This window comes from Moschus berezovskii, chromosome 13, assembly GCF_049115385.1.
Source record: "Moschus berezovskii isolate FMDL1 chromosome 13, NW_MosBer_1.0, whole genome shotgun sequence".
Taxonomy (NCBI): domain Eukaryota; kingdom Metazoa; phylum Chordata; class Mammalia; order Artiodactyla; family Moschidae; genus Moschus; species Moschus berezovskii.
The window spans coordinates 2016493-2036710 of record NC_142472.1 but is presented as its reverse complement, the minus strand read 5'-3'; the positions used below and the strand labels follow the sequence as shown (position 1 = coordinate 2036710).

The window sequence follows — 20218 nt, the reverse complement described above, 5'->3', positions numbered from 1 at the left end:
TCTGAAGGTAAACTTTCAGGGTCAACGCAGATCTTCGGATGCAAACACATATTTGAAGGTTCTGCCCTTGCTGTGGGCTTCCCTGGTGGCTCAGACTGTAGAAAGAACCCACTCCCATGCGGGGACCTGGGTTCGACCCCTGGGTTGGGAAATGCCTGACTTATAAAATCAACGTATTTTGACGATTCCTTTATTCTACAAACAGGCTGCCACCCACTCTGTGTGAGAGACCAGGAGACGGGCTGGAGAGGCAGGTTTGAAGGAGGCCTGGCAGCCGCCCCAGGGGCAGGCCTGGCCGGGCAGAGAGCGGAATCCTCCTCCCAGGAATGAAGGGTGTGGCCTGGGAGGCTGAGGACACCCGCCCTGGCCCGGGCACTGCAAGGGGGACAGCTGAGTCACCAGGACGGGTCTCCTGGGGACAGACGCACCTGTCAGGTGTTCGCGGTGGGAAGACCAGGGCAGAGCGGTGTGTGTCTGAGCAGAGACACCCCGTCCCCACCGACTGGAAACCGGAGAGCAAGCAGCAGAGAACGGGGACCCGAGAGATAGCTGTCCCAGGGCGGGTGTCTGTAGCATCCGCCACCCCAGGGAGGCAAGGCTGGAGTCCACACCCGTGTTCAAGCCACGGGTTTAAAGAGAAAGGGGAACTGGGTGCCAGCTAGCGGAGATGTGGGCCGGAGGAATTATAAAATCCCTGTAAAATCCAAACACAGCAGAGTAGTCCAGAGATCAAAGAGGTGAGCTGTGCCTGGAAAACGCTCTTTGTTCAGAGGGCCGGCGGGGAAGGGGTGCTGGCCGGGGCCTGGGGGGCCCAGGGGAAGGGGGCGCCTGCCGGGGTGGGCTCGCTCAAGGACCCGACATTGGATGCCCGGGGCTTCAGGTCTGTGTTGCAGAAATGCCCGCTGGACGGTGCCAGGCGGGGAGCCCCAGGCTGGGCTAGGGAGCAGGCCACAGAACTCTCCCCTGGGGGTGAGGAGTCAGGCTGGAGGCCCTGGGGTGGGGCCAGAGCTCACGGTGACGGGGGACAGGGGCGCATCTAGGCCAGGCTCGCACACCGGCTTCTCTGCCCTCATGGGTGACCACAGGTGCCCCTTGCGCTCAGACACAACACCTGCGTCTGGGGACAAGCCCTTCTGGAGAGATTCACCTCGTTTTTCCCCTGGGTGTTTTATTTCTGAAGCGAGCGAGTGACCTTTGGTGTTCACACCCATCAGGGCACTTCCAGAGACTGTCCCAGAAGCCCGCTGAGGTTGCCGGCCGCTCTGTGATCTCGGCCAGGAGCTTGGGAGGGTGAGCTGAAGTAGCTGGCCGACAGGCAGTCTGCCTGTTGTCGGGAATCACCTTCTGGGGGATCACTCTGCGAGCAGAAACCTTGCCAGCCTCTCAGTGGCCAGGTCTCTGCTCCTGAGTCTCTCCTGGCACTTCCCAGCCCAGCTTCCAAGAAAGTATTGCTGTTCTCATGGCAAAGAGGAATATTTGCATGAAAGGAGCAGCCTGTGAATCTGTGACAGCATTAACCACAAATCCCAGGTGTAAACTGGATGGTAAATTGTCGCCCATAACCAGCAATGAGTCTGGAATCAGGGAGACGCCTACAGGGCCTGCAGAAGCCGATGCAGCGTCTCTGCAGGCATCCGCGGCTTCGCTGACCCCCTCGGAAGCAGGGGGACGTGGCGTCCTCACTGGGCCTTCACTGGGTGCAGGACACTGCCTGGTGCTGGAAACGCACTTCAAAGGCGGCGCATGGTGTCTGCTCCAGAACTTACAGCAGATCCAGGGGCATATCAGGAAACAGCAGAAATGTACCCGTAGGATCCATTTGCATATGGGCTTGAGCTGATCTCTGGTAAAACCAGGCCCTTCCTGGGGCGTGTTCCAGGGAGAGGTAACTTCCCGAGGATGAGCCTGGAGGCCGCTGTAATTTCGGTAGACATGAACGCTTGGTGGTTCTGATCTGTTTTTAATTTACAAATAAGCCGAGATGCTGTTCCTGCTACAAGCTGACTCCCAGTCGAGTCTGCATTTTCTTTTTCTCGTGTATTCTTCACACCTTCTAAACGTGTGAAATAACACTGGATCCATGTACATGCGTGTGTATGTAAGCACGTATACATAGGCATGCAATCCTCAGCGGTGGTTCTAACTCCACTTATGATCAGGACTCCCTTGAAGGCGTGTGAGCAGTTGGATTTGATCGTGCTGGTGGAGAGTGATTAGGTGAACCTGCTCTCGCTAAGCCTTCAGGAGCTGGTTAGAGGAGGCCAATCCCGTAAAGAGTGCCTGCTGCCCACCCGGGCACCCACGGGCGCCCCTCGTCCTCTGATTGGGGGTGTGAGAAGAGGCGGAGTTCCCCAGGCGGTGCTGGTCCTGGATGCAAGGCGTCTCTGTCACCAGAGGCAAGGGCCGTGCCAGAGAGGCGGGGCGCCCGCCAGCTCTGGGGACGTGGGGGCACTCAGGGCAGACGTAGGACGGGGGACCCTTGGCCCAGACTGGGGCTGGGAGGAGATGAGTCCAAGGCTGGGGCGCCGCACTGATTGTGGTGGAGTGCGCGGTGTGAGCAGGGAGGTCGGGGGTGTCCCCACCGCGTGGGTCTGGGGTCCAGGCGGGTGAGCTGCAGGGAACTGGGTGAGTGGCAGAGGCAGGGAGGGGGCGGGCCTGGAGGGAGTGCGCTAACAACCTCCGCGCGGGAGTCCACAGTGACCGTGGGGCGTCGCGCAGACGGACGGACGGACAAACAGATGGAGCAGGTTCCGTGGCAGGAAGCATCCCGAACATAGCTTCCAGGGACCGAGAGGCCTCAGCTCGGAGCTCCCGGGGAATCCAGATTTGCAGCGTGGGAACCGGGGAGGCCGAGCAGGACGCCGGGGTGTGCGTGAAAGCCCTGCAGAGCCCAAGTCCGGGGCAGGAGCCCTGTGGAAGGCGGGGGCCCAGACACAGGCTCCCGAGCGTCCCGCCCAGCCCACCGAGGAGAGAGACGGTCCAGGTAGAAGCAGCTGGCATGGGGCCAGGGGTGAGTGGGAGACAGGAGGTGGCTTTGGAACATGTTCAGGCTCTGCTGGAAAGCAGAGAAAATGCTTCCAGGCTCCATGCTTCCCCAGGAGCCGCACTCTGAGAGCACTGGGCGCTTCCTCCCCTGTCCATCTCCCCTTGCTGACCGAGGCAACGGGTGTCACTGCCGGCAGGTGGGGCCCCAGCTTGTGAAGGGGCCCTGTGGGCCGTGGTGGGATCACGGCCTGAGGGAGGGCTGGAGGACTGTCTGGCATCCGAGGCCTTCTGTGCAGCCATGTGGGCACACAGAGAAGCCTCCCGGCTCCCTCCTGGCATGGCCGATGCCCGAGGGCACCTCCATGTAGGCCATCCCAGGAGGCCACAGCCATGATGGAGCACGAGATAGCAATCCACACAGCACACACTCAAAGGGGAGCGTCTTCCAGAGCCATCCAGGCTACGTTAAGGCTTTCTGGGGCTTGATCCCACCCAGGAGCCAAACCCCTGGTCTGTGATGGATAAACCGCATTGTGGTGTATCCTGACCCCCAAAGGCGGCGAGAATCCGCCACACAAATCACAACTTTTCACTCCCTCTGCACTTGCAGAAATAAGATGAAATAAGTGTATGGAATAAGATGTTGCCCTGAGTCCTCGGTCGGCGCCCAGATGCACCAGAGGCAGACCAGGGATGAGCACGGGGCCTGGAAACGCAGCTGTCTCCCATCACTGCCTCCCGTCTTGAGGACACAACGGCTGTTTATTTTTCCTTCAACAAACGCGCTGGAGAAGAACGAGTGTCCTGGAGGTTGTTTTCTCCCCATGTCATGAGAACGGAGCAACCGCTGAGTCACTGCTCTGGAATGGATGTTAATGTCACTCGGTTTCCTCTCGCCCAGGACCCTGGGCCTCATGTCTGGACAAATGAGCCATCCATTATCTTTCCACCAGACTGAAAAAAGATCAGTTTCTCGTGGCTTGTTGTTCTTTTTTTAATTGCGGATGTGTGTTCAGTGTCCCTCCAAATAATCGCTCTGAACTGGGCGGGGAGTCTTAGGAGGGAAGTTCAGGATGTCCGGGTGGCCATCTGCTGGGGCACACTCGCGGGGAGCACCGGCCCCCTGTAGGCGGGGCCTGACTGCGGCGGGGTGCCGGAACCCCCAGCCCCACCTCCTAGCGGCCCAGGGCTGTGGCCAGCAGGGTCTCCCTCCCCCCGCATTTCTGAAATCAGGGCACTAGGTACCAGGGCTGATCACATCTTTGCAAAAATACTTTGTGGAACAGTTTCCAAAATAAAGATACTTTTAGAGATGTGAGTGAGGAAGGCTGGGTGTTTTTCTGGCTTCTCTGTCTGCCTTTTAACCTTTCCAAACATCGGACTTGCTGTTGCCCCGTCCACCTACTTAGGCCTTGTAGTCATCGCGTTCAAAGCTGGGCTGGGTCTTTCTCCAGGAGCTGTTCCCAAGGTGATCAATCATCCATGTGTCCATAATCCAGTGCCTGTCTAGGAACTTTCAAGAGGTCTGACATCCTGGGAGCTTTCCAGCTCTGCACACATAGAACCCCTGTCACGTGCAGACCCCCAGAATCCGACAGCCCCATATGGTGACAGAACAGACAAGTCCCCATCGCCACCTGGTTGAGGGCTTCTGTCTCCGCGCTAACTTCTCCACCACTTGTCTGAAACGCTCCCATCCGTGAGTTCCCACCACGGTCTCACCGTCCCCCTCCCTCAGCCCGTCTTTCACAGACTCCCTTTTTCTCTCGCTTACGCAGCTACCAGTCTGTCTCCTCACACCTCTCTCAACATCAGATCAGAAGTCTAGACCCTTTTATTTTGTTCGCAACCAAGTAGCCGCCGGCTCTGACACTTCCCCGCCTGTCTGGGGGAGGTCTGCGCCCGCGGGGGCTGGCCAGGGCTGTGCGTGCCTTCTGTCCCTTAGCTCAGTTACTTCTGAGGTTGGTCCTTGACGCCTTCTTAGCCACCATGGCCTGCTCTGACCATAAACTTATTCTCCCAGGAGGTGTGCAAACGACTTTCCAACAACTTCCTCGTATCTGAAAGCTTATTCTCTCAAGGTGTATGTAAGTTGCTTAGTCATGTCCTACTCTCTGCAACCCCGTGGGCTTGTAGCCCGCCAGGCTCCTCTGTCCATGGAATTCTCCAGGCAAGAATACCTGGGAGTGAATAGCCATTTACTTCTCCAAGGGACCTTCCCAACCCAGGCGTCGAACCTGAATCTCCTGCGTTGCAGGTGGATTTTTTTACCGTGTGTGCCACCAGGGAAGCCCTTACTCTCTCAAAGATCCAGTGAAACCCATTGTTTGAGAAATGCTTACACGGATGCCATCTTTTTTACCATAAGACACTGTCACCACCTTAGAAACGGTCAGATCTTTCTAACACAATCTTTCTTCAGTGACTCATCTCTTCCTGAGAGCTGGGGGGAACGTAGGAGAGAGACCTGTCTGGTGGTCCCCGGGGTGTTGTGATGGCTCAGAGTTTCAGCCTGAGCCCCCTGGGCCTTCCTTACATACCTTTAGACCAGCGTCACTAAAAAGTAACAGACTTGCCCTGTCTGAGCTTCACCTTCTCTTTCTGGCCCAGCCACTTTCGAGCAGGAGGGGGATTAATGAGCCGTGAAATGGCCCCAGTTGAGCAGCACCGGGTTAAAGCCCAGACGCGGGGTTTTCAGAGAATCGCTGAAGGGTTGCAGTTGGCCTGGCCTTGTCTGGATTTTCATGAACCCCAGGTGTCCATCTGTCTTGTTTTCCCATCATTTTGTCCATCTGCTTTGGGCTTGATTATAGCTTCACAAAGATCCATAAAAAAGATACGTTCGGGGTCCACAGTCAGAGCCATGACTCAAGGGAGGCTCAGCTGTGCAGTGACAGCCACCTCTGGAATGTTCTGGAAAGCCGTGTAGGAATCTCCTCCTCCGCAGGCCAGCCAAGGGCCCAAATACCCTGCCTCTGTTCCCTCGTTTATTGTTTTTAATTTTTGCTGGAGTATAGTTGCTTTACAAAGTTGTGTCAGTTTCTGCTGTACAGCAAAGTGACTCAGCTATATGCCGATGTGCTGTGCCGTGCAGTCGCTCAATCATGTCTGACTCTCTGCAACCCCATGGACTGTAGCCCACCAGGCTCCTCTGTCCATGGGATTCTTCAGGCAAGAATACTGGAGTGGGTTGCCGTTCCCTTCTCCCAGGGATCTTCCAGACCCAGGGATCAAATCCTCATCTCCTGCATCTCCCGCGTCGTAGGCAAGTTCTTTACCACTGCACCAGCCGGGACACCCATATGTTTACATATATACTGTCTTTCTTGGATTTCCGCACCATTTCGGTTGTCACAGAGCACTGAGCAGAGTTCCCTGAGCGATGCACTAGGTTCTTATTAGTTATGGGTTTTACACACAACATCAATATTGTGTTGGTCTTCCCTGGCGGCTCAGCTGGTAAAGAACCCGCCTGCAATGCCAGAGACCTGGGTTGGGAAGATCCCCTGGAGAAGGGAACGGCTGCCCACGCCAGTGCTCTGGCCTGGAGACTCCCACGGACTGTGTGGTCCACAGGGTCACATTCAGTCCACCCCAGTCTCCCTCCCCGCTCGGGGTCCGGACATTTGTTCTCTTCACTTGTGCCTCTGTTTTTGCTTTGCAAATAAGATCATCTATACCAACTTTTTCAGATTCCACATGCGTGCATTAATACACGGTAATTTTTTTCCCTTTCTGACTTACTTCACTCTCCCCCACTTACAATATAGACATAAGAATAGCGCCCACGTCACAGAGGAGGGGTGGAGATTAAATCACTTTGCTCTTGCTCCGAACAGTAAATGCTCTGGTCTGGAAATGTTTCCTGGTGCCATAGAGGACCCAAATCCAGTCACTTGGTTGCAATCCCTTGGACCTCTGCACTGGGTCTGGGTTTAAAAACCCCTCAAGTATCTGTGTGTATATCTGTATCCATATTTAGAATACATTCCTTTGAGCAAGTCAGAAGGGAACGGAATTATCAAATAATTAATTACTGAGTGCAATCAACTGCCCTGTGGAAAGAAAAAGGGGATTTGATTAGCTCTGCAGACAGCATTGTTGGAATTCTGCAGTCAGAATTTTTGCCAGAATTTCGCCACGGGAAATAACTCCCCATGACTAACGCGGAGCCTGCCCTCTGACCCAGCGAGGCGGTCACTGCAACCCCGCACAGATCTGAGCCGAGAGTGGGGTGGGTCCTTGTCCCGAAGAGCGCGACTGACCGCCACCTAGCGTTGGTCATTGGAACTGCGGGCCATTCCTCTGACCCGGGAGACTCAGGGGTGATGAAGAGAGGCGTCTTCTGCTGGCATGAAGTTAAAATTTGATTTTAAAGCAGTGACCGTCAGCAAGCGTGGAAAGCCCTCCTTCTTTAGCTCAGCTCGGATCACACTGGCAAACTCACCCCTTTTCTCTGTACCCCTAACCCTGCCGAGTTACGGTGGCTGTCTGCACAGCTCATCTGTCACGGACACTGGTGCTCAGAGCGGCCTGGTGCGGGCGTTACCGCGACTGAGCCTCTGGACCGGGGAGCCTGCCTTCCCAAGCCCAGCCTCGTCTGCTGTCGTGGTCTCGGGAGATTAAGTCTTCCTTATCTGCCTGGTGATGGCTGCGACAGGGCCGTGCTGGGTGTCTCCTGCTCCACCACAGGGCCCTGGGACGCCTTCCTCTGACAACGCAGATAAAACCCGGCCGTCCGCGGGAACTGAGTCACGCGGGCCTCCCACAGGAGCGAGCGGGCGGGGACGGATCTTGACATGTTAGGGTGACTTAAGGAATCGGGGGACAGAACAAGAGGGCATTGTTTCCCCCACGTGTACCCACTGACGTGCCGCCTTGGACATGCTTCGGAAATCACAACCCATCATAACAGTCTCAAAAATGGCCTAAAACAGAAGACTGTGGCCTCAGCGTCCACATGGAAGCACGTGGGGCAGAGCTGGGCGATCGCAGAGCCGTGATTCAGTCACGGCACTGTCGTGAGCAGGTTGGGTCTCAGACGCTGTAGTGGAGGCTGGGGGCTGAGGCTTAGATGAGGCCTGCTCCCTGCAGTCTGTGCAGAGAGTGCTCTCGTCGGAGCAAGATGTTCAAGCCCCTGACCAGGTGCAGAGTCAGAAAAATGTCCCCAGAGAGCTTGCGGTAGAGCCTCCAGAGCCCTCTGAGCCCAGGCCGTGAGGCAGGCATGTGCAAAGGCCCTGAGGTGCAAGGGTCCTGAGGAGGGAGAAACAGCCAGCTCGGCTGCCCCCTCACAGGCTGCACAAGGGGACATGTCTCAGGCGTGCAGAGCAGGTGGGCCCCCTAATTGATAGCAGATCTGACAGGGAAGGTGAGGGCAAGGGACAGGAGGAGCCAGGAGTGGGTGGGGACCTGCTACGGCAGGAAGAGACCTTGCAGCTGGACTTGGGACAGGTCTCTCCTGGGACGGAAAATAAATGCTCCCAGGCACTCACGGAGACTCACACGGCTTTAAAATCACTGTAGTAGGGTCTCTGAGTGTTAGGGATTTTCTTCTTTAATCTGTGGAAGGAAAAGTATTGTAAATGCTGAAAATATAGGAAAATTCAATCCTAAAACATTTTTCTGGGTCACAATGCCTGTCCACAAGGAGAAATTCCCTCAAGGTCTGCTTGGGTGCCTTGGCGGGACCCCTGGATTTTGTAGCTGGAGGGGGCCTGTCCACAAGGAGAAATTCCCTCAAGGTCTGCTTGGGGGCCTTGGCAGGACCCCTGGATTTTGTAGCTGGAGGGGGCCTGTCCACAAGGAGAAATTCCCTCAAGGTCTGCTTGGGGGTCTTGGCGGGACCCCTGGATTTTGTAGCTGGAGGGGCTTGGCAGCCTCTGCAGAGGCTCCCCATGCTCAAGAGCATGCCCTCCGAGGGCCAGCTGGGGTGAGCCGCACGGACCGTCGCAGGGAGCGTCGCGGTGCCAGCAGAGACGGCGCTGGGGGTCCCGGGAGGACCTCCCCACGCTTTTCCCTCCCCTGTCCTGCGTGAGAAGCCTGGCTGTGCTCCGGAAATGCTTAGAGAGCCAGTTAAAAATGGAGATTCCCAGGCTCCACCCCTTCCCACTCCCGAACTCCTGGACCAGAAATTCTTAAGGCGCCAGACTCTCCAGAGCTGATGCTCTGGCGGCCAGCCAGGACAGGCCCAGGACAGGCACCGTCCCCGAGTGACCTGCTCTGAGGCGCATGGCGACCTGGGCTCTTGTTGAGATGCAGACAGGATCCCACGGGAGGGAGTGATCCCAGGAGCTCCCAGCGATGCCAGCGGTCCACACAGTCCCTGGAGCCCCTTCCCAGCCCGGTGTTGTGTGAAGCTTTGGGGAAGCGCTAGGCTATCAGTGGTGAAGAGCAGGGATTGACCTTTGAAAGCAATGCAATGTGTGTGTGTGCATGCTAAGTCACTTTATGTGTGTCCGACTTTTTGCAACCCCATGGACTGTAGCCGCCAGGCTCCTCTGTCCATGGGACTCTCCAGGCAAGAGTCCTGGAGCGGGTGGCCGTGCCCGCCTCCAGGCAGTCTTCCCGACCCCGGGGCTGAATCTGCATCTCTTACGCCTCCTGCACTGGCAGATGGGTTCTTCACCACAGGCACCATCCGGGAAATCCAGTGTAATGTTGGCCTAATTTAAAATGGCTGTTATTCCCTGTAAAAGTCCTGCTTAAGAACCAAGCTGGTGCTCCTGTACAAGAAATCGTTTTGTACAATAACGCATGAGAAGAGAACATCCATGAAAAATATATTCTTGAAGCATGTATTGTGAATATGTTTGAATATTCCTGAAAATATAATGAAGCCCACATAATTGGTTAGAGCATGGGGGCTGATCTTCTCTTTACTTTCTGTTCAGTAGAAACCTGTGAATTATCTCATTTCCTGCCTTTACGAGGTTCGAGGTCGCGTGAAACTGACTGTGGGCTGTTCCTCTTTGGGGAAACGCCGTGGTCACAGCCCCAGTGACTCGGACTGACCGTGTGGGAGCGGCTCACAGGGGCTGGGCTGCAGCTCTCGTTGCAAAAGGTCATCCCAGGAGCAGTCAGGATGATGTCTGCACTGGATCCAGGACTAGCAGAAGTGTGGAAGGAGTGAGGTCAAGGCCATAACGTGGTAGTTCTGCAGAGCTCGCAGGACGGCTGAGGGAGCAGAGCTGGCAACCCCCAGCACCGACGGGGACCTGGAACTCTGACGTGCTGCTGGTGGGAACACAAAATGGAGCAGTCTGGAAAATGGTCCTGCAGCTTTTTAACAGAGTTAAACAAACATCCTCTTACCATAAGGCCCAGATTCTCCTCCCTGGGCATTTACGAAAGCATGTCCACACACACAGGAACAGCGTACACGAATGATTTTAAGTAGCCCAATGCACGCTGACCAAAACCTGGAAACGATTCAGCTGTCTCTCAGGGAGGGAATGGATAAACATCGCAGGGATGGGACACAACAGAACAGTCTTCCGCAATTAAAAGGATCACACTGTTGAAACACACAGCAGGGCGGCGGGTCTCAGATGCTGAGTGAACAGAGCCAGCCCCAGAGATGAGCTGCAGAGTGATTCCAGGTGTGTGACCGTCTGGAATAGGCACCACCACGAGGCCCAGTGACGGACAGAGGACGGGGAGGGGGCTTGACGACAGCGGGCGGCGGGCGGGGAGCAGCCTGGTGCCTCGAACTGATATAGCTCTGAGCACGTGTCCACACTCACAGAACTGCGTGCCAGAAAACTGGATTCCACTGTATGTAAATTTAAAAGTGAATTTTGAAATCTGGAAAAGGAAATGAAAACCTAAATAATGTCAATGAGGATAAAGCAATAGAGAAGTCAATTAAAGCCAAGGAAGGAGGAGGAGAGGTGGTCATGCCTTTTGCTGGACGGGGAGGGTGGAGCTCGATTTGGAACTTGCCCTTTTCAGGAACATTTCAGAGGCAGATGAACAGGAAAAGAGCCCTGTGCCCAGCCAAGTCGGAACCCTCCCTGGCTCTGAATCTTTTTTCCTTTGTTGGCCAATTTTTTTTTTCATAACAGACCAACTAAATATAATGCCAACCTCGAGAATATTTTTCTTTCGTGTGACTGTGTTTAGTCTAAATGGAAAGGAGATAGAATAGTTGGTTCCGTTCCTGGGCTGTGCCAGGATGCCAAGAGGTCCCTCTCAAAGGCTGCCAGCCCGGTGGGTCGTCTCAGCAGGGAGGCCGCTGTTTGCAAAGCCAGGCACTCAGTGTTTCCTCTTGCTCTTCCCGCCAGAGGCCGTGTTTGCTGGGCTGCAGGCTGTCCATGGGCGCAGGGCTCTACACAGGGCAGTGAACGAGACAGGCTGGCGTGACTCTGCACACGTGAAATGACCACGAATGTGATTTGAGAGGGCTCGTAGGGAGTTGGCTTCTGCAGCTCGGACATTGAAATAGTCTACAGGTGAGCCCCTAGATGTCCCCTGTGGACTGCTCCTGCCAGTCGTCTTTTTCTAGTTGATTATTACTGGAGTCCAGTTGATTTACAGCGTTGTGTTGGTTTCTGCCGTACAGCCGAGTGAGTCGGTTACACTCATCCTTATATCCACCCTTTGTTAGATTCTCTGCCCATGTAGGCCATTACAGAGCACCGAGTAGAGCTGCTTGTACTATACAGTAGGTCCTTCAGCTCAGCCGCTCAGTCGTGCCCGACTCTTTGCGGCCCCATGGACTACAGCACGCCAGGCCTCCCTGTCCATCACCAACTCCCAGAGTTCACTCAAACTCATGTCCATCGAGTCGGTGATGCCATCCAGCCATCTCATCCTCTGTCGTCCCCGTCTCCTCCCACCTTCAATCTTTCCCACTATCAGGGTCTTTTCAAATGAGTCAGTTCTTCGCATCAGGTGGCCAAAGTTTTGGAGTTTCAGGTTCAACATCAGTCCTTCCAATGAATATTCAGAACTGGTCTCCTTTAGGATGGACTGGTTGAATCTCCTTGCAGTCCAAGGGACTCTCAAGAGTCTTGTCCAGCACCACACTTCAAAAGCATCAATTCTTCAGCGCTAAGCTTTCTTTATGGTCCAGCTCTCACGTCCATACATGATTACTGGAAAAACCATAGCCTTGACTAGATGGACCTTTGTTGGCAAAGTAATGTCTCTGCTTTTTAATATGCTGTCTAGGTCGGTCCTTATTAGCTATTTTATGGTGGTGCTAGTGGTAAAGAACTTGCCTGCCAATGCAGGAGACACAAGAGATGCAGTTCCATCCCTGGGTCAGAAAGATCCCCTGGAGGAGGTCGTGGCAACCCACTCCAGTGTTCTTGCCGGGAGAATCCCACAGACAGAGGAATCTGGTGGGCTACAGTCCGAAAGGTCGCAAAGAACTGGACACGACTGGCGGGACTGAGCACGCACGCATATACAGGGCTTCCCAGGTGGCACCAGTGGCAAGCAATCTGCCTGTCAATGCAGAAGACTCAAGACGCGTGGGTGCGATCCCTGAAGCAGGAAGATCCCCTGGAGCACTCTTTCCTGGAAAATTCCATGGCAGAGGAGCCTGGTGGGCTACAGTCCATGGGGCCGCAGAGAGTCAGACCCAGCGGAGCGACCAGGGCGTGTGCCTGTGATCCTAATCTCTCAACCCGTCTCTCCCGCTCCCCCCGGTAGCCGTAAGGTCGTTTTCTATCTCTGTTCCCGTGACTCTGTTTCTGCTTTGTGAATAGGCTCCTTTAGGGTCCACGCGTGAGCGGGACCACATGATGTTTGTCTTTCTCTGTCTCCCACTTTCAGTCTGACGGTCTCTAGGTCCGTCCATGTGGCTGAAATGGCATCATTTCACTCTTTCTGTGGTTGGCTAACATTTTTATAATCCGGTGACTTCAGAGTTGCCGCCTAACGCACGTGTCGCTTTCTGGCCTTGCAAGCACGTCCAGGGTGGCCTGCAGGATACCTCACGACAACGTCAAGGCTACTTGACGATGCTCTGGTTGTTGATGCTGTTTCCATGCTATCAGCTGCTGGGCTAGAAAGAGTGTTTCATATGCATGGGAGCCTGACAACCAGAGCCCTGAGTCAGCTTTGTCCAGACCATTCCTTGGCCGCCATTTCTGCTCCCCGAGGCCTTTGGCTCATCCACACCACCCTCCTCCATGCCTTCTTGGAGAACTTAGGAAATCCAGAGACTTAGGAAATCCTTGTCTGTTAAGCAAGGATTCATCTTTGGGGGGATGAAGTGTACTTACTGCTACAAGCACAGAGGCGGGGGAAGGCTTTTCCGGAAAACCGGTCTTCCCAGCCTGTGCCAAGGCAAGTCACGTCCAGACCATAAACAGCTCAGCCTCGGGCTGGGCTAAGGCCACTGTGTCTGCCCATTTTCAGCACTAGGAGCACCATCTTCAGGCTTCCTGGTCTTGTGGGTGGAGAAAAAGAGAGGATCCATCTTTCCTTCGCTTTAAAATATGAGTCTTTCCAAGTCACATCGTCCCAGATAAACCAGCCGATAGCGCCTTGCGATCACAGGGGACCCCCTGTGCTTTCGTTCTTTGTGAAAGTCATGCACGACGGAGGCCAGTGACACCGTGGCATACCTTGTGCTCCTGATTCGAATTTGGTCCTGATGGGCTTCCGGCCCTGCTATCCCGCGGGCCGTGGGCTGGACGGTCCTAATCCCTGTCAGGATCGCGCATGGACAGACCCGCTTCCAGGCAAGGACACCTCAGTCTTGGTTCCTTGAAATTCCTTCATTTCCTTGGCACACATTTTAAAAAACATCTTGCTGTTTTTGTGTATGTTAGTCGCCCAGTCGTGTCCGACTCTTCGCAACCCCATGGACTGTAGCCCGCCAGGCTCCTCCGTCTGTGGGATTCTCCAGGCAAGAGCACTGGAGTGGGTTGCCACCGCCTTCATCTCAGTTACACCTAAGTCTGGTTTAATTTGCTTTTCCCTAATGACCGACGGTGTTGAGCCCCTTGCCTGTTTTCCATCTTCACCTCTTCTGTGATGAAGAGTCTGTTCCGATCTTTTACCCGTTTTTCCAATCAGGTGGTTTGTTTCCTTCTGTTGATTTCTGGGAGCCCTGTCTGTATTCTGGATAAAAGTCATTTATCACGTATGTGTCTTGTGAGTATTTCTCCCAGAGTGTGGCCTGCTTTTTATGTTTCAAACAGAACCTTTTGAAGATCGAATGTTTTTGTCTCAGCGTTTTGTCTCTTATGACTTGTGAGTTTCATGTCTTATGGAAGCAGCCCTCGCCTAGTCCAGAGTCACAGATGCTCTCCTGTGCATTCTTCTGAAAGTGTCGCAGCCCCGCGCTTACAGTCAGGTCTGTGCTCCTTCTCGTCTCTGGAGCAAGGTTTCTTTGCGTGTGGGTGCTATTCCCTTCCTATCAGCACTACCATCTGTGACAGACAGTTTTGGAGAACAGGGAGGCCATATCGTTCTCATTGAAATATGTGAAACCTTTAATTTGGGATTGCACCCAGGGTGGGTATATTGATAAGAATCTAGGGGGAAGGGCGGCAGAGTTAACATCAGCTAAGTCAACTATCTGTCGTCTGTTTTGCCTGGAGTAGGCAGCTGTCCAGTCACCAATAGTTACCCTAGTTTGCTGAAAGCCATATGTAATGTCCTGTCCAATGCTAACCGTCACGTTATCATCAGCTTGGAATAGGCACTCATTTCACCCTGCCAGGTGATCAGAAATTGCTCACAAATCCTAACGATCATCCCTGAGAAGGGTGACTGATTCTAAACTGTAGCTGAGCAAAATAGTTTCCTGAATCTTAAGAGATGGTCTTTCCCACCGTTGGGGCTGTTGCCACATTCTCAAATGTGTGTGAACAGCTCCAGGGGTGAGCTGGGCCTGGGGCCGGAATCCCCCGAAGGTCACAGGTCACTGCATCGGAAGGGCGGGAAGGTGGAGGGCAGGAGGGGCCGCCAGGATTTGGGGAGGATGCAGGCGCCTGGAGGGGCGCCCGGGGCCCGTAAAAGGCGAGACAGGAAGAGTACCCTTAGGAAGGAGAAGGGATTTCCTACTATTCAGAAGCTGGCATGGAAAGCTGATTCTCGGGCTACCAGGAAAACACCGTGCAGTAGATGAAAAGTCCTGATGTGCAGTGACGCGGGCTGGTCCTTGGAAACGTTTCTCTCTGTCCTTCCTTGATAAATGAAACTCTTTCCTCCCTTATCCAACGCGAGTGCTCGGGTTAATAAACTGGATGGCAGAGGGCACCTCCTTGGGCGCGTTTGCACATGAGGCGAGATTTCCTGGGACCTTGATTGAGCATCCGTCTTCCACTTCTGTTTCAGAGGCTGAGGTCCTGGAGTTTTCAGCGTGTGCACAGATACATTTTGCCCTTTTTCCAAGAAGTGAGAATTCCAAGTGCGTGAAGGCTTAGTCAGCGTCTCAGGACGTACAATGCATTCCCTCCAGGGTCGTGGCATTTAGCTGTGTGTGCTCACGTCTGGCCCACGAGTGCTCTCTGCCGGCCCAGACTCCAGCTTCCAGAACCAGCCAGGATGACCCACCCCTCCTCCACGATGGTTTCCCAAAGGGAGAGACCGTGAGCACCCCTCACCCCTAACAGTGCCCAGCGTGTCCCTTCTTGGAATTATCACCGGAGCCTAAGACCGAGACAATTCAAATAGAAATAGTCTTCAACACACATAAATATTAGAGTTCCTGCTGCCCAGCTCAGGAAGCCTAACCTTGTTTCTGAGTTGCAATCTCATGCATAAGAGAGTTTTCTTATTTGAAGATAACTGCCCGGGGAACTCTGCCGAATGTCATGTGGCTGCCTGGATGGGAGGAGCATTTGGGGGAGACTGGATACGTGTGTATGGCTGAGTCCCTTCGCGGTCCACTGGAAACTATCCCAGCATTGTTAATCAGCTATGCCCCAATGCAAAATTAAAAGTTTAAAGATAAGGAGATACCAGCCTTCTCCCATGAGGGGGAGGAGGGCGGGGTCGGGCAGCGGTTCGCAGACTTCACCGTGCTAGGAGCCCTCCCGGGATCACGTCAGTGCCACCCCAGGAGGGCTGAGCGGGGCTGAGACTCTGCAGTTCCCGCGAGTTCTCAGGTGGTGCAGATGAGGCTCCCCGACCTCTCTTGGAGCAGCAAGGGTGTCATGGAAGATGGAATCCCCCCCACATCTAAACGTATCCGTCATCCCTAACCCTGACCCCCCCAGACGCCTGTCACCTCCCCTCAAGCAGGGGTGACGCCGACTTCACGCAGTTGTCCTGGGGGTAAAATGAGAGGAACCCCGTCTGTTGCCAGCTTTCACAGGGCTCCATCCCGGAGGACAGAGGATTGCAAGATCCTGTAATTGTCACTTCCCTAGGAGGTGATACTTCGACACAAGTCAAGTCTCGGGCGAGCAGGGCCAGAGCCCACGGGCTCACGGCTCCTTGCCAGGTGTCTTTTGGCTTTTGAGAAGTATTTTGTGGAAATACTTTCATCAAGTATTTTGTGGGAATGTTAGGAGTTTTAGAAGTTTATGCAAAGACCTTTAAGCTACAGTCCGACCTTTTCTGGGGTACTTTTTATTTTTAACATCACTTATCACAAAAAGAAAGGAAGAGATGGAAGTAGCTTTTCCGATCGGGATTTGCCGTCTGAGGCTGGAAGCTGATAAGGATGACGATCAGGACAGAGGAGGACCCTTTCTGTTACCGGTCCCTCCAGCCGCTCTGCAGACACCCCAGACGCCCTGGGCACAGGCTCCCCTAGGGGGAATCTTACCCCTGTTGACCAAAGCACACACACCAAGGACTCGGACCCTGACATGCGTGTCCTTTCAGCCCCAACCTCGCAAGGTGTGCAGTGAAGGGCTGAAACCATCCTGGGGTTCCATCCCGGAGGACAAGGAATAATTCAGATCCCCTCCAGGCTCTTTCTGGCTTTTCCCCATTCCTCTTCAAAATGACACTGTTTCACACCCTCTAGGCTTTATTTAAAAAAAAAAAAAAATAGAAAATAACAATTGACAGCGGGATTGTAGAAAAGTTTAGGATCCTCACACACTGCTCGTAAGAATGTGAAATGAGCCAGCCACCAGGGATCACAGCCTGGCAGCTCCTCAAGCCTTTAGAGTTACCACGTGATACAGCTGGTCCACTCCTCAGTAATAGACCCGAAAGGACTGAACACAGGACTCAAGAGAGCTGGGTATGCATGTTCACACAGTTTGTTCATAACAAACTGGTTTATCCACACAGTGGAATCTTATTCAGCCATAAACGTGAAGTAGTGACCGAAGCTGTGGCGTGGACGAACCTCAAAAACCTTGTATTATGAAGCCAGACACGAAAGGTCATGTAGCATATGTATGATTCCACTGATGTGAAATGCTCAGAGTGGGTAAATCCCGTAGACACCAAAAGCGGAAGGTGGTTACCAGAGGCTGGAGGCGGGGGTGGGAATGATGGTGGTGGTAGGGGGATTCTTTGGGGTGACGGAGGTATTTTGGAATAGATAGACGTGATGGACAGAGGACTGTGAATGCACTGGAAGCCACTTTACAACAGATACTTGTGTGGTTTGGGGATTTCACCTTAATAAAAATAAAAAAGTGACAGCGTAGTCCAGAAAAGAGAAGACTGGAGTTTTATTCCCAAAGCCAGACTTCCCGTCAGAGAAGCCAAGGGTAAGAAGTTTACTGACAATGGGAGGAAAACGAAACCATGATGTCATTGGTCCCCCCATCAAAGGGAACCAGGAAAGGTTAATGAACGCGAGACAAAGGGATGCTTCTCTTTAAGAGATTTGTACTCCATCTGGGTTAAGGGTTGGTGCTAGACAGTCATCCTCGAACAGAGATGTAGTTTATGGACAATAAAAAAATAGCAGTGCCAACGAGGAGCCATGCATCCCCCTAGGTTGCTCCCTGAGAACACTAATAAACAGTAGCCTCTGAGGGTTAGGGGACTCGCAGGCTTAGAGGCTCGGTCTATGGTCACAAACTAGGCAGAAACGAGCCTAGCTGAGGAGGAGCCATGAAAATCTGAGTCAAAGCATCTTGTGTCCCCAAACCGCCGACAGACGTGGCGTCCCGAAGCCCAGGGCGTCAGACAGGGACGCCACGTGTCCAGGGCCCGGCTGGCCACACGGGCCTCCTCACGCCTGCCTCACCTCCTCCGGATGCTCAAGTCTGCCAGCTTCGCGGCTCTGTGCCCTGCTTGCGGTCAGGCGGCCCCAGGGGCGCGCTGGCTGGATTCTGCACCGCGTGCGGGGCAAGCAGAGAACCCGCCATCTGTGAAACGCTGACCCGGCCCCAAGGGGCGCCCAGGCTCCCCGTCGTCTGAGGACACGGGGCCCCAAGACGCGGGGCTCATCTCAGCCTCCAGACTCCATCTTAGTCTCCCTCTGCATCCTCCACCCCGAAAAGCCGCTTCCCCGCCCGCCCCCGCCCCGGCCGGCACCTGCGGGAGGGGCAGCGCGGGGCGGTGGGGCCGTCGCAGGTGGGGGTCCCCCGGCCTTCCTCCCCCGCCCCGGTCCCGCGTGAATGCTGCGCCACCAGCTGCATCTGAAGCCGCTCGCTTCCCCCCAGCGCTGGGCAGTGTCAAGGACAGATTATAAACTTCTGCCAGGACAGACAAAAGTCTTAGCAGCACAGTTTATACAAGAAAGGCTTTTTGCAGGCTATAGAAGAGAAGTCCAGAAATAATGACTCAGTACCCCCTCAATCTAAAGGCAAGGCAGGCATTTGAAATGCAGGAGTGATTGAGGCTCGGAGAGAGAGGGTCTGTGGGTTGAAGCGATAGCAGAATCCTTCCTTTAAGAAATCAGGACAGAGATGTTGGGGTTGGTTTTGTCTTGTTACTTTTTTCAGTTTGGGTGAACCTGGGAACGGTTCATTAAAATAGAACTGTAACGCATAAATTAGTTCCAATAATAAGAGAGCTGGAACCCCTTTTTAATCTTCTCATTTTGATTGTGGGAAAATGTACACAGCAGAAAATGTACAAGCTTAACCATTTCTGCACAGTTTCGTGGCATTAAGCACATTTCTGTTTTGTACAGTCATGATCACCATTGCCTCCAGAGCTTTTTCATCTTTCCACACTGAGAGTCTGTCCCCATTAAACCCTAACTGCCTACTCCCCTCCCCCAGCCCCCGGTCGCCTCTCTGGTACTTTCCATCTCAACAAATGTGAGTCCTCTAGGGACCTCATATTAGTGGAATCAGACAGCATGTGTCCCTTCTTGGCGGGCTTATTTCACTCAGAATCACGTCCTCAGCGGCCATCCATGCTGCGGCCTGGTCAGAATTTCCTGCCCCTTTAAGGTGAATGCCAGTCCATGGTTTGGACAGCCCCCATCATGCTTAACCATCACCCATCCACGGGCGCCTCCACCTTTGACGACTGTGGAAAATGCTGCCATGAACATATTTGGAGACATAACCCATCCAAGCCTCTGCCTCCAGCCCTTCTGAGTCTTGTCATGGACACGGGGTTGCTGGGTCAGACGACGATTTTCTGTTCCATTTTTGAGACACCTCCGTGCCGTTTTCCCCAACGGCCGCACCGTTTCCATTCCCTGCAACAGAGCAACTTTTCCAAATTCCTGCCAACACATAATTTCATCTTTTCTTTCTTTAAAATAATAGCCATCCTAAGGGATATGCAAGGGCTTCCCAGATGACTCAGTGGTAAAGAATCTGCCTGCCTATGCAGGAGACAGGGGTTTGATCCCTGGGTCGGGAAGTTCCCCAGGAGGAGGAAATGGCAATCCACCCCAGGGATCTTGCCTGGGAAATCCCATGGACAGGGGAGCCTGGTGGGCTACAGTCTGTGAGGTTGCAAAAAGAGTCGGAAGCGATTTGGCGACTGAACAGCAGCAGCCATGGTTTGGATGTACATTTTATGCGTTTCAGAAACTTTCATTTTTTCTCTGCGCGCACACGTGCTCGTGTGTGTCTGTGTGTGTGCAGGATGGGAGACTGGCTGACCGCTTAAACGTCTGGGGGTCGCTTTGACATCTGGATGCCAGTTGCATCTCCAGACCTATTGTGTGCATTACACGAGACAGGGACGGTCTTCGGAATTTGTCTGGCACCTTCGTTTGTACTGACAGGACTTTTTTCTTTTAAGTCAAGTAAATCGATTCTTTCATGCCAACCCAATATTAGCATTTCACAATAACTTCGCTTTAGTGCTTGAGGATAATTTTTGTCTCACATTCAGTACTTCCCCCTTTGAACCCTGTAACTTTCTCAGCCAGAAGTCACTTAGAGGC

At 53.8% G+C, this 20218-nt stretch overlaps 1 protein-coding gene across 1 annotated transcript in view; it reads left to right on the top strand.

Annotated features, from left to right (window-relative positions):
- The window catches only part of COL4A2 (collagen type IV alpha 2 chain), a 160928-nt gene that overhangs the window by 88071 nt on the left and 52639 nt on the right, over window positions 1-20218 (top strand). The window lies entirely within an intron of this gene.